Source organism: Herpailurus yagouaroundi, unplaced genomic scaffold, assembly GCF_014898765.1.
Source record: "Herpailurus yagouaroundi ecotype Mexico unplaced genomic scaffold, PumYag 203, whole genome shotgun sequence".
Lineage (NCBI taxonomy): Eukaryota > Metazoa > Chordata > Mammalia > Carnivora > Felidae > Herpailurus > Herpailurus yagouaroundi.
The window spans coordinates 22,881,985-22,894,439 of record NW_024412434.1 but is presented as its reverse complement, the minus strand read 5'-3'; the positions used below and the strand labels follow the sequence as shown (position 1 = coordinate 22,894,439).

Below are 12,455 nucleotides of genomic sequence, written 5' to 3'. Positions count from 1 at the left end.
AGAGCTGGACTTCTGAGCAGTTTGCACTGGAACCTGACGGTCCCAAAGCCCTGAGAGGGGCAAGGACTTACTTTGTTTATTCTGCTGTGTCTTTGTCACCAGAGAGGCTGATGAAATTTTATTTCAAAAAAAAAAAAAAAAAAAAGACAATTTGGTGGCCTGATCTGTGTTGCTTTCTAGCGCGTCTCTTTAAATCTGGTAGTAGGTTGGGGTGCCTGGGTGGCTCAGTCGATTAAACTCAGGTGAAGCCTGAGCCCGACTTCAGCTCAGGTCATGATCTCACGGTTTGTGAGTTTGAGCCCATGTCAGGCTCTGTGCTGACAGCTCGGAGCCTGGAGCCTGCTTCGGATTCTGTGTCTCCCTCTCTCTCTGCCCCTCCCCTGCTCATGCTCTGTCTCTGTCTGAAAAATAAATAAACATTAAAAAGAAATTTAAATCTGGTGACACGTGGAGCCGGGGCTGCCCTGGCCTGGGGTTCAAACTCCTGCTGCTCCTCAGAAGAGCTGCTCTTTGGTCACGTGGTACTTACAAACTAGTATATCGGTTGCTTGATGTTTTTCTCCCCCCTCTTGTCATTCTTGTTATATTTCAGCGCTGCCCCCTTTTTTTCCGAGGGCACTTTTACTCTTTGCAGCTGAACATTTCCATATATTTGTAGCTTAGTCTAATAGCCCTTAGCACCAGGAGTATCTACTTTGTATTGAATTTATTTTTTTCTATTTAAAAAAAATCTTACTTAAATCCAAGTTAGTTAACATGCAGTAATAGTTTCAAGAGTAGATTTTAGTGATTCATCACCTACATACAATATCAGTGCTTATCCCAACAAGTGCCTTCCTAATGCCCATCCCCACCCCCCATCCAGCACCCCTCAGTTTGTTCTCTAGATTTAAGAGTCTCTCATGGTTTGCCTCCCTCTCTGTTTTTATCTTATTTTTCCTTCCCTTTCTTATGTGCATCTGTTGTGTTTCTTAATTTCCACATATGAGTGGAAATCATATGATATTTATCTTTCTCTGACTTATTTCACTTAGCCTAATAATTTCACTTAGCCTAATATACTCTACTTCCATCCACGTTGTTGCCAATGGCAAGATTTCATTCTTTTTGATCGCCAGGTAGTAATCCATTGTATATATAAACCACATCTTCTTTACTCATCAGTCGATGGGCATATGAGCTCTTTCCATAATTCAGCTATTGTTGATAGTTCTTTTTTTTTAATTTTTTTTTTCAACGTTTATGTATTTTTGGGACAGAGAGAGACAGAGCATGAACGGGGGAGGGGCAGAGAGAGAGGGAGACACAGAATCGGAAACAGGCTCCAGGCTCTGAGCCATCAGCCCAGAGCCCGACGCGGGGCTTGAACTCACAGACCACGAGATCGTGACCTGGCTGAAGTCGGACGCTTAACCGACTGCGCCACCCAGGCGCCCCGAATTTTTTAATATTTGTATTTATTTTTGAGACAGAGACAGAGCATGAACAGGGGAGAGGCAGAGAAAGATAGGGAGACACAGAATCCGAAGCAGGCTCCAGGCTCCGAGCTGTCAGCACAGAGCCTGACGCAGGGCTCGAACTCATGGAATGTGAGATCATGACCTGAGCCAAAGTTGGATGCTCAACCGACTGAGCCACCCAGGCGCCCCTGTTGATAGTTCTTTTAGCCCTTTTGGATACATGTATGTATATGTTTTTTTGGTTGGTTTGTTTAATTTGTGTGACAAGAGCCAAAATCCTCCCCCAGCCCCAGTCTAAACTTTATATATCCTACTCAAAGACAGTAACTAAAACCCTCCCATCACCTCAGAAGCACTTGATAAAAGTCTGTCTCAGTAAAGTCTCCAGAGCACAGAATGGATTGGAAATTGTATAAAATGAGTTTTCTTGCACACAAAGATAAAAAAAAAATAGAAATCCCAAATTTATTTTTAAATTTATGAACAAGAATCTCTTTGAGGGGCTCCTGGGTGGCTTAGTTAAGCATCTGACTTTGGCTCCGGTCATGATCTCACCATCCATGAGTTTGAGCCCCGCATCAGGCTCTGTGCCGACAGCTTGGAGCCTGGAGCCTACTTCGGATTCTGTGTCTCTCTCTCTCTGTCTCTGGCCCTTCCCCATTTGTGCTCTGTCTCTCTCAAAAATATAATAAAACATAAAAAAATTTAAAAAAGAATCTCTTTGATGAAATAAAATTGCAGCAGTAATAATTCTTCCGATCTTATAAATGAATTAGAATGGACCAAAACTCAATACCATTTAAACCATAGGCTCAAAGGGTTATTCTAGGAGTTCGCTTTCTTAAAACTTTGGTTCCCCTTAAACATTATACAAAAATGGAACTTCATTTTCCTAATGGCTTAATTCATTTGGACCTGCAAAGCCCTTCCGGTCATAGTTACCTTGTGTTTGCCCCACCAGAACTTGAATATTGACCGTCACGGTTTTCATTTGTGTAAAGTCTAATCATTCTGCTCTTTCATTTATTTATTTTTAAAGATTTTATTTTTAAGTAATCTCTACACCCAATGTGGGGTTCAAACTCAGAACCTGGAGATCAAGAGTTGCTTGCTGCACTGACTGAGCCAGCCAGGCCCCACCGCACCGCGCATCCCTCCCCCCGCCCCCCTCCCCGCCCGCCATTCTGTTTTTTTAGATTGTGGAAGTTTATACGTGGAGTGCTTTTCTCTTCTTTTGTTTTCTTTTCTAACAAGGAAAAGAAAAAAAGGGGGTGCCTGGGTGGCTCAGTTGGTTAAACATCTGACTTTGGTTTAGGTCATGAAGTCACATTCTGTGGGTTCAAGCTCTGCATCAGGCTATGTGCTGTCAGCACAGAGCCTGCTTCGGATCTTCTGTCCCCTGTCTCCGTCCTTCCCCGACTTGAGCTCACTTGTCTCTCTCAAAAATAAACATTAAAAAAAAAAAAAAAGCAAGAAAAAAAAAAAGATCAAAAAGGAACATTGAGCCATTGTTGAGCATTTTGGGAAAAGTGAAAATCTGTTCCCTGTATTTCATTTACAAGGAGAAGCAAGTTAGAAGCAAGCACCCGTGATTCTGCTGGGAGAGGAGGTGGTGATGGCAGATTCTAGGCTGAGTTCTGAGGAAGGAGAGGTATTTCTTTGCCTCCTTTCCACCTTCCCTTTTTCTCTCAGTTCCTTCCCTAGTCTCCTCTTTCAGTATTTCTCTCCTTTCTCATCCTTCCCTTCAATTGTTAGCCATTTTCTTTTACTCCCTTTATATATTAGCTCACAGCAGTTGAGAAAAAGTGACACCCCTTTCAGAGAGATCTATTTTGTTAAGGACTCTGGACAACAGATCCAAAGAAATTAACCCTCAATAGTGAAACTTTGGCTTCGGTTGGAGGGGCACTTATGAACTGTAAGTCTTCTCAGGAATTGTCTGTTTATAAGATCTGTTCACTATTTATGGGACAGAGATGACGGATGCCCACTGTGGGCCAGGTGCTGCCGTTAAACACACAGATGGATAAATGTTGTTGCTCACGGTTTTGAGGGCTCTGCGATGGCAGGGGAGGGGGCAGACAATCATGGAAATTAGTAGTAACTGTATAGTCTTGTAATTGCCTTCACGGAGGCAGGAACCACGCGTTGCGCCTGCATGACAGGGTGTGAGAACAACCATGGAAGCATCCATTCCCTGGTCTCAGAGACTTTAAGGAGGGGAATTTTCGAAATAAGGTAATGTGAGTTCTGTAATGAAACCATCCTGGAGGTTTGAACTCTTCACGACTCCCGTTTGGTTAGGCCTAGTTTCGATTCTGCCATTTTTGTTTCAGCTTCCTTTCTTCACCTTACTCTCGTCTCTTATCCCGCTGGCTCCTACGTCCGCTTTGCTGTCCCCAGTGTGAGACGTGGAGCTCAGAAACCTGGGCCAGAAAGGGGAAGATGGGCTTGGGCTGCAGGGTTGACAGCTTTTTCCTTTGGGTATTTAAAGTATCATCATCTTACAATGTCACACACATTTTTAGACAGGAGACTGTCCCAAGATCTTTTCTTTTCCTGGCTTGCTGTTTATAGTCGTCACATCTGCCCTGTCTGCAGTAATAACAAGAAGAAGAAAGACTCCCAGTCTTTTTAACGTAAAAGCCGTGAACTGTGCCTTTGACAACTGCAGAAAGTGTTCGCACCACTTTATTTTATTGTTGGTATAACTTTTAATTGCCTTCTTTGTCTTCATTCCTTTCCTGTTGTTTTCTGGAACGAAGTGAACAACGTTTTGAAAGTCAGTTCAGAGGTGAACTAATGGTATAGCCATAAGAGCAGATATAGGCATGTTGGCAGTTGGTGAATGTCAAATCCTGATTTTAACGATAATAAATTTGGGGGAGGAAGGAGAAGCTCTCAACTAGTCAAAGGAAGATCCTCTGTGGGAGAGGCTCCTGTCCTTCATACAGAGCAGTGTTCATTTCTGTTGCAGTAGGAAATATGGCTTCTTTGCCTCCATTGTTACCTTTATCATTCCGCCTGCTTGTCCCTGAGGAACCTCAGCTTTTACAAGTAGGGATAGGAGCCACGTTATAAATCCTTTCTCTTCTTGTAATCAAAGCCCTGTGTGGCAACCTTCATGCCAGTAATCACCGAACCCTTTGGATTGAGACCACTCAGTCCACATTGATCTGGTTTTTAGGCTTCCTTTCCTCCATGCCTTCAGGTGCTATGTATGCTGTATCTTCGTTTGACTTTGGCGTCTGTTGAGAATTCTGGCTTCTGCAATGAATTGATTCCTGTTGGGATAATTGGATGAATGGATGGGTTGGGGGGGCGGTTTGGGACAGAGCTGAGCACCACCCCAATAGGACGTTTCCCCACTTCATCTTAAGACACCTCCCTTTTTCTGGGATCAGTTGTTTGAATCTGAGTTGTTTTGGTCTTGTGCCTTATTTTAGCTTTGATGGCACAATATTAAAGAAGTTATCGTCTCATTCAACGTCGTTGTCAGTACCGAGAGTAGTGAAGGTACTGAAAGGTTGACTGCATTCTCCTTTATTTTCTGTGTGTGTGTGTGTGTGTGTGTGTGTGTGTGTGTGTGTGTGTATGGACATTTCTGCAGAAGGTCACCCAGATCCCTTAAAGGGAATGACTGGCAGCTTTCTGTCCTGTCATGAGGAGAGGCTGAGTGGGCAGCCTCAGGCCTCTGATGCCCCCTGGGCAGTCTCCAGATAGTTTTCTAGATGAGAAATTGCAGAACTACCTGGATTTCTTGCCCAGGTGTGTTTGGGGGAGAGCGTTAGACAGCAAGTAGATGATTTGAATTTTGCATGAGGAGAACACAGTCAAAGATTTTTTTGACATCAGACTTTTTTTTTTTGCCTCTGGGGCAGATGTTATTTTTCTCTTTTACTTTTGGTTTTTATTCTTCTGTAGTATTTTTAAAGACAACAGTGAGAAGGAATTACCCCTGGACCTTTTCTCTCAGTGAAAAACATTAGTTGTGACTCTGAGGAAATGGCATGTGGCCATAAGGACAGGGTATGGCAGAATCATCCAAAATGCTGACTGCCTCCCTCAGGGCTCTGTGGGCTTGGCAGTTTTCTTAAACTCTGTGCCCCACTCACTTCATCTACATGATGGAGACAATAATCTCTTTGGATGTTGTGATTAACTGAGGTCACTCTTGTCAAATGCTTAGAATAGTCCCTGGTATGTGGTCTTTTTTTTTTTTTTTTGAGAGAGAGAGTGTGTGTGCATGTAGGGGAGGGACAGAGAGAGAGAGAGAGAGAGAGAGAGAGAGAAAATGAATCTTAAGCACTTAAGAATCTCCATACCTGACTTGGAGCTTGATCTCATGACAGTGAGATCATGACCTGAGTGAAATCAAGAGTCGGATGCTTAACCAACTGAGCCACCCAGACGCTCCACAGTCCCTGGAACTTAGTAAGTAAGCAGTTCATGGTTATTATGTATGATTATACACTAATTCTGTTAGGTCATATTATTACATTATGAAAGAATTGAGTTTCTTGGTACAGTGATGTGGTCTTAGAAACTAGGAACAAATGTCCGCCCAGGCCAATATTTAATGACTATTTGGCCATGACTTGGTCATTTGGATCAGAGAAGAAGGCCAGAGTAGCAACTTTTTTCATGAAAGTTCAGTTTGCCACACTCATCGGGAGTCTACGGAGCCCCTCGAAAGCTGAGTGGGCAGAGCTGGAGAGCCCTTGAGTAGCTCCTCTGGTGTAGAGGATATAAAACATGGCAAATGATCTTTTGTGGAGCATTAGGGGACGGACACCTGACTATTAACCAGCCCCACCATTAACCAGCTGTGTGTGCTCAGGGTCAGACCAGCTGTTCATTCGTTCGTTTGTTCATTCATTTGTTCATTCATTCAGTTCACTCCATTTGTAAATAGTGCTAAGATATTTTGAAGTAAATTAAAGATCTCTTATTGCAGAATTTCACAGTAACCAAGACATGGAAGTAACCTAAATGTCTGTCAACATGTGATTGGATATATAAGATGCGGTATATATGCTCAATGGAGTATTTATTATTCAGCCACGAGAAAGAAGGAAATCCTGCCGTTTGTAACAATGTGGAAGGACCTCGAGGGCATTATGCTAAGTGAGATAAGTCAGACAGAGAAAGACAAGTAACGTAGGATATGACTTACACATGGAGTCTAAAAAAGCCGAACTTGTAGAAGCAGAGCGTAGTGTGGTGGTTCCCAGGGCCATGGGGTGAGAGGATTGGGGAGATGTTGGTCAAAGGACTCAAACTTTCACTTAGAAGATGAATAAGTTCTGGGGAATCTAACGCACAGCATGGTGATGAGAGTGAATGCTCTATATTATGTACTTGAAAGTTGCTGAGAGACTAGGTCATAAATGTTCTCGGCACATAAAGCAGGGGTAATTATGTGACACAGTGAGGGTGTCAGCTGACAGGATGGTGGTGATCATATTGCAGCAACTAAGTGTACCAAATCAACACATTGTACACCGTAAACTTAGCGTCATAGGTCAGTTATATCTCAATTGAAAAAAAAGATATCTTGACATTCCACCCCTCCTAGAATAAGGCTTTCCATCCCTCCCAGACCCCCAGGAAAGAAAGGAAGGAAAAAAGGAAGAAAAGAAATTTCTCCATGTAACCAAAATAATATTGCCATTACTAATGTAATTAATAATACGTCTTTAATATTTGCTAACATCAGTTCACATTCAGGTTTCCCCAGGTATGGTCAGGTCATACACTGAATTTATGTTATCATAGTCGCTTCATATGGGGGGCGGGGGGTGAGGGGTGGTACTGACTAAATGGTCTCCAGGCTCAGTGTTCGGGTTTTAATACCTTTAACCAAGTGCTGCTCCGATTCGGTTCATTTCTCTCTTGTTCCTGGAGAAGGAGGATTCGCAATGTATAGACACCAGCTATGGCTCTCAGCATGACCAGATGGAAATGTGGAAAGTATTTGGCCCATGGAATCAGTGGAGACGGTCAGGGGTGTGTCACACTGGGCGGGCAGACCCAGCCCTCATGCTGGTTACATAGGGGAGACAGAGTTTTCGGCCCCAGACTGACTTGCATTTGATGTGCTCCCTAAATGTTCATAATGCCGTTTACCGGTAAGAGGAAGACTTGTGCCTTCCTTCTGATTCCCTTTTGTTTTGTTACCTGAGACTCTCGTGTTTTATTCAGGGAGACTAAATGCTGATCTCTCAGATTACCTGTCTAGGGAAAGTCCCATTGTTCCAGAACAAAAGAGTGAAAAAGTCACGTAGTGAGAGCCTAGCTCCCATCTTAGATCTCAGGTGCTGCAGCGTCAGGGGTCACTGGCCTGTTGGCACATTCTCTGCATTGTGTGGGTGTCCCGGTGAAGCCACTTCTCAGCTTCTTAGTGCCGCCCCCCAAACTTCCCTGGGGCCACTGTGTTATGTGTGTGAGCTCTGAGGGCCGATGATCTGAACCAGTTGAGAAGTAGGGTTGAGGGGTCAGGCAAGTAGAGGCCAGAATGAGAACTCTTGTGGATAAAAGAGGAATTGGCTGCAGTGTGTGCCAATAAAGAGCTTAATTCTGAACCTGCAAATCAGGCAGCAGTGCCCACTGCGGGCCTCCTCCCCAGGCCTAAGGGAGAGAAGCTGTAGGTGTGCTTCCAGAAGGCTCCCAGGGATGGAGGGAGAAGGGGCTGAGCATCCAACCCTTCTTCCTGCCCTGGGGAGGAGGGTGCGAGAGGGGATACAGGGAGCTACAGCCACAGACAAAGGGACACCCCTTACAGTTAGCTTCCTCTTGGGGCCGACTGTCATGGGTGCCTTGTAGGCTCCTTCCCTCTGTCTTGGCTCTACAGGCTAATTAATAGAGGAGAGAGAGAAATGAGACAAGTTCTGATAATAGTATTGTTCAGTAAATACTTCCATTCATATGATATGCACTCCCTGAATAAATAAATCTTAAAAAAAATTCAACTTCAAAATTTCCCCCAAACTCTGGATATTTGTGGCATGAATGAATGCACCAATCACTTGTTTGCATTTGGGAGACTCAGGATGGCTGTGTGTGTGTGTGTGTGTGTGTGTGTGTGTGTGTGTGTGTGTGTGTGTTGGGAAGGAAGCAGAGAGGAAGTGGGTTGGAGAGCCAAGGCTTTCTGAAATATTTATTACCTACAGGAATTCCAAGCTTCTCTGAAGGGTGTCCCGAGTGTCCCAGAAGTCAGCTCCTCTGACTGACAGCCTTCTGCCCCTGTGTCCCAGGGCTGAGACATTGGGGACTTGCCCTAGCACTTGTTTTGGGAGCCCCCTCTTTCCCAAGTGACCAGCAGTCCCCTCATGGAGGGAGATGAGCCATCCAGGTCCCAAGAAGTTAGTATGATAGGCAAGGAGGAACCAGGGGCCGGTAGAGCAGGTCGATTGGGTAGGTAGATGGATTGGGTAGTTACCTTATAAGGTACCTCTTACAAGGTATGGAAACCGTACTTTGTGGTCGGGTATGTTCCGAGAGCCAAGTATGGAGCAGGACAACAACCTTCGTTCAAATTAATGGAGAAGAAGAATGCATTACATTTTACGGACTTTAAAAATTTTTAATAAAACATGTAACAAAACATTACTATTTTAGCCACTTAGGTGTGCAGTTCAGTGACATTAAATACATTCGCAGTGGGCCACCGCCGTCTATCTCCAGGACAATTTCATCTTTCCCAATTGGAACTGCATCCACTAACCACCCCGGGAAACCACCACTGTACTTTCTGTCTATGAATTAGACTACTCTAGGCACCTCACATAAGTGGAATCATGCAGTTCTTGTCTTTCTGTGACTGGCTTATTTCGCTCAGCATAATGTCTGCAAGGTTGATCCATGATGTACCAGGCATCAGAATTTCTTTCCTTTTTTTTTTTTTTTTTAATTTTTTAATGTTCATTTATTTTTGAGAGAGAGAGACAGAGACAGAGTATGAGCAGGGGAGGGGCAGAGAGAGAAGGAGACACAGAATCCGAAGCAGAGTCCAGGCTCCGAGCTGTCAGCACGGAGCCCCATGCGGGGCTTGAACCCACGAACTGTGAGATGATGACCTGAGCCGAAGTTGGACACTTAACCTACTGAGCCACCCAGGCGCCCCAGAATTTCTTTCTTTTTTAAGACTGAATAATATCCCATTGTGTGGATATGTCCCATTTTGTTTATCCATTCATTTGTTTTTTTTTTTTTTTTAATTTTTTTTTTTTTCAACGTTTATTTATTTTTGGGACAGAGAGAGACAGAGCATGAACGGGGGAGGGGCAGAGAGAGAGGGAGACACAGAATCGGAAACAGGCTCCAGGATCTGAGCCATCAGCCCAGAGCCCGACGCGGGGCTCGAACTCCCGGACCGCGAGATCGTGACCTGGCTGAAGTCGGACGTTTAACCGACTGCGCCACCCAGGCGCCCCTCCATTCATTTGTTAATGGACGCTTGTGTTGTTTCCACCTTTTGAGTTTTGGGATTAATGCTGATATGAACATTGATGTACAGATATCTATTGGCATTACATCTTTTCAAAATAAACTTTTTTTTTTTTTTAGAAATACAATATATACATTACGTTTTTGGTGACCGCAAAACATATCTAACTCATTTGGAACCTGAATTTGTTATTCAATACCCCTAAAGTTTTAAATGTATGACTGTAGTGCATTTTATTATTGAGCCGTGCCTTTTTTGTCCTGAGTTGTTAGTTTTTGTGCACCCAGTTGTATATTTAATCTTGTTAGGTCTAGTTCCCCAACTTAGCCTGTCATGACCTTTTAGAATTCTGAGTCTTTCATCTAGTTTAATTTTGGGTCATTCACAAATCTGATCATATCTCCTCTATCTCTGTGCAAGTCTTGGGTGCTGCTGGAAACCTCTCGCTGCCTCCCTTCTGGTTGGCTTTTCTCTGGGCATTGCTGTGCTGTCATATACCCATTTATCCAGCTTTCCTCACCGCTGGTTTGTAAGGAAACACGTTCCCCTCCGCCACGTATGTCTGCACATCTTCATGCCGTAACAGTCTCCAGACTTATTGAGAATGGGACTACACCAGACTGGTCAGTCATACTCTGGTGTTGTTTGGGAATGGTAGCCACCAGCACGTTGTAGGTGAGGGGGAATGAGCTGTTCTCTTACAGCCTCACGAGCAGGTTATAATGAAAGCCAGTTTCAGAACCAATTCGACATCGGACCCTGAAACAAATGGGTATTAGCAATCAGGCAGAGTCTAGTCCGTATGTCCTATTCTGTCACCTGAAGTCCCAGCTCTGTGTCCTGTTAGGTGCTCTGAACACCACTTGGGGTGAAGGGTGGTGGGATGAAACCAGTGGCTGGACCATTTGGGATCAAGTCTAAGGATACAGGCTAAGGGCCTTGTCGGATGGAGCCTTATACCCTATCTATTCAAGGATAGAGACTGTCTAAACTATTTTACCCCGTTCTTGATGCACATCACGCTAATTAACAAATCACCGATTTCATCAAGGAAAAAAAAAATCGTTCCTCACATTCATTCTTCTAGTTAGTAGAGGATCTGATCTTACTCAAATGTACGTAACAGAACGGGTTCTAGTGGGGCACTTTTGGAGTGAGGACTGTTTGGTCTGGATGCTAGCTGATCAGCTCAGGATGCTGAGATATAATTTACCTATAGTAAAAATAACAAATCTCAGAATTTTTAAGCCCCTGTAAGGACCACCTAGATCAAGATGTAGAATGTTTCCAGAACCCTCCAAGGCTCCCTGGTATCCTTTTTCCCCAGTGAGAATGCCCCTCCTTCTCCAAGGTAATCACTCTTCTGACCACTGTCACCATAAATTAGTTTTTCCTGATTTGAATTCCATATGCATGGAATCCTACTTAAGTTTTGTGAGGTTCCTTCATGCTGTATAAATTGTTCATTTTCTTTCACTGCTGTGTAGTATTCCATTGTATGAAATGTAGATAGCTGTTCTACACCTGGTAGATGTTTGATCACTTCCAGCTTGGGGCTGTAGTGAATAAGGCAGCTAAAAACATTCTTGTGCATATCTTTGGTGGACGGAGTAGGAGTTATTGATTAGGGTAACTAACTGTCCCTAGAATTGGTTTATATTCATGCACACAGAGAGGATATCATATTTTCCATGACATACGGTTTTAGAGTATATTAAAGGGATCATACAAAACTACATATACAAACAAAGGAGCATAGTCTTGTATGTGCTGGAACAAAAGCACATCATTGCTTTTTGTGTTCCTTGACTATAATAAATATTCTAAGCCACAGAGTCAATTTCCTGGGAGCCGAGATTCTCATGTGAAAATATGCTGTTTCCTTGTGGCTTCTCTAGAAGGAGTGGGAAAAGGACCTTTTCATTAATTCTGCAAGTACGCATCATTCTCTAATTTTAGATTGTCATTGTGATAAAAGCCATGGATTATTAAAAACTCTTGAGAATATCAACTACTTTTGGGGGGTCCCCTGCATTGGAATGAATAAGATTCTTAAATATTCATTTATGTTTTTCTTTCCATGTCATTTTGGGTATTGTGATGAAAATAAACTATTTGCTGCTGATTTAGAATCCCTGAATACTCTTATAAAAATTTAATTCCACCCATATTAACTAGGCTTTCAAGGCTTTTTCAGAGGGCCTGTTTTCCTCTAATAGATTACTAGAGGGAAAATCTTTTAGCCTAGAAAATTGATGGATGGAAGTAGAACATGGAAACTGAACTCCAGCCACCAATGGGGATGCTGCATTGATTTAAAATTGAAAAGGGTCTGTGTTTTATGAAAGTGAAGAATTAGGTTAGCAGTCCCCTTGACAAGAATGCAAAAAACTCTAATGGTCTGTAGCACATGCATACATTTAAGGTATCACCACCTCTTCATAGTACCTAACAACATTTTTTTCAACAACCCTATGGTGTGTTAAACATTACAGATGTCCTGTTCCGGGAGTCTTTCCTACACACACACCGCTGCATGTGCACTG

General features: G+C 43.3%; 1 protein-coding gene and 1 non-coding gene across 3 annotated transcripts in view; both read left to right on the top strand.

Annotated features, from left to right (window-relative positions):
- The window catches only part of CAMK1D (calcium/calmodulin dependent protein kinase ID), a 440,028-nt gene that overhangs the window by 69,216 nt on the left and 358,357 nt on the right, over positions 1-12,455 (top strand). The gene's annotated exons all lie outside the window — the stretch shown is intronic.
- Positions 12,244-12,373, top strand: LOC121014950 (U6atac minor spliceosomal RNA). Its single transcript, XR_005783532.1, has one exon. It is a non-coding gene; the product is annotated as a U6atac minor spliceosomal RNA (small nuclear RNA).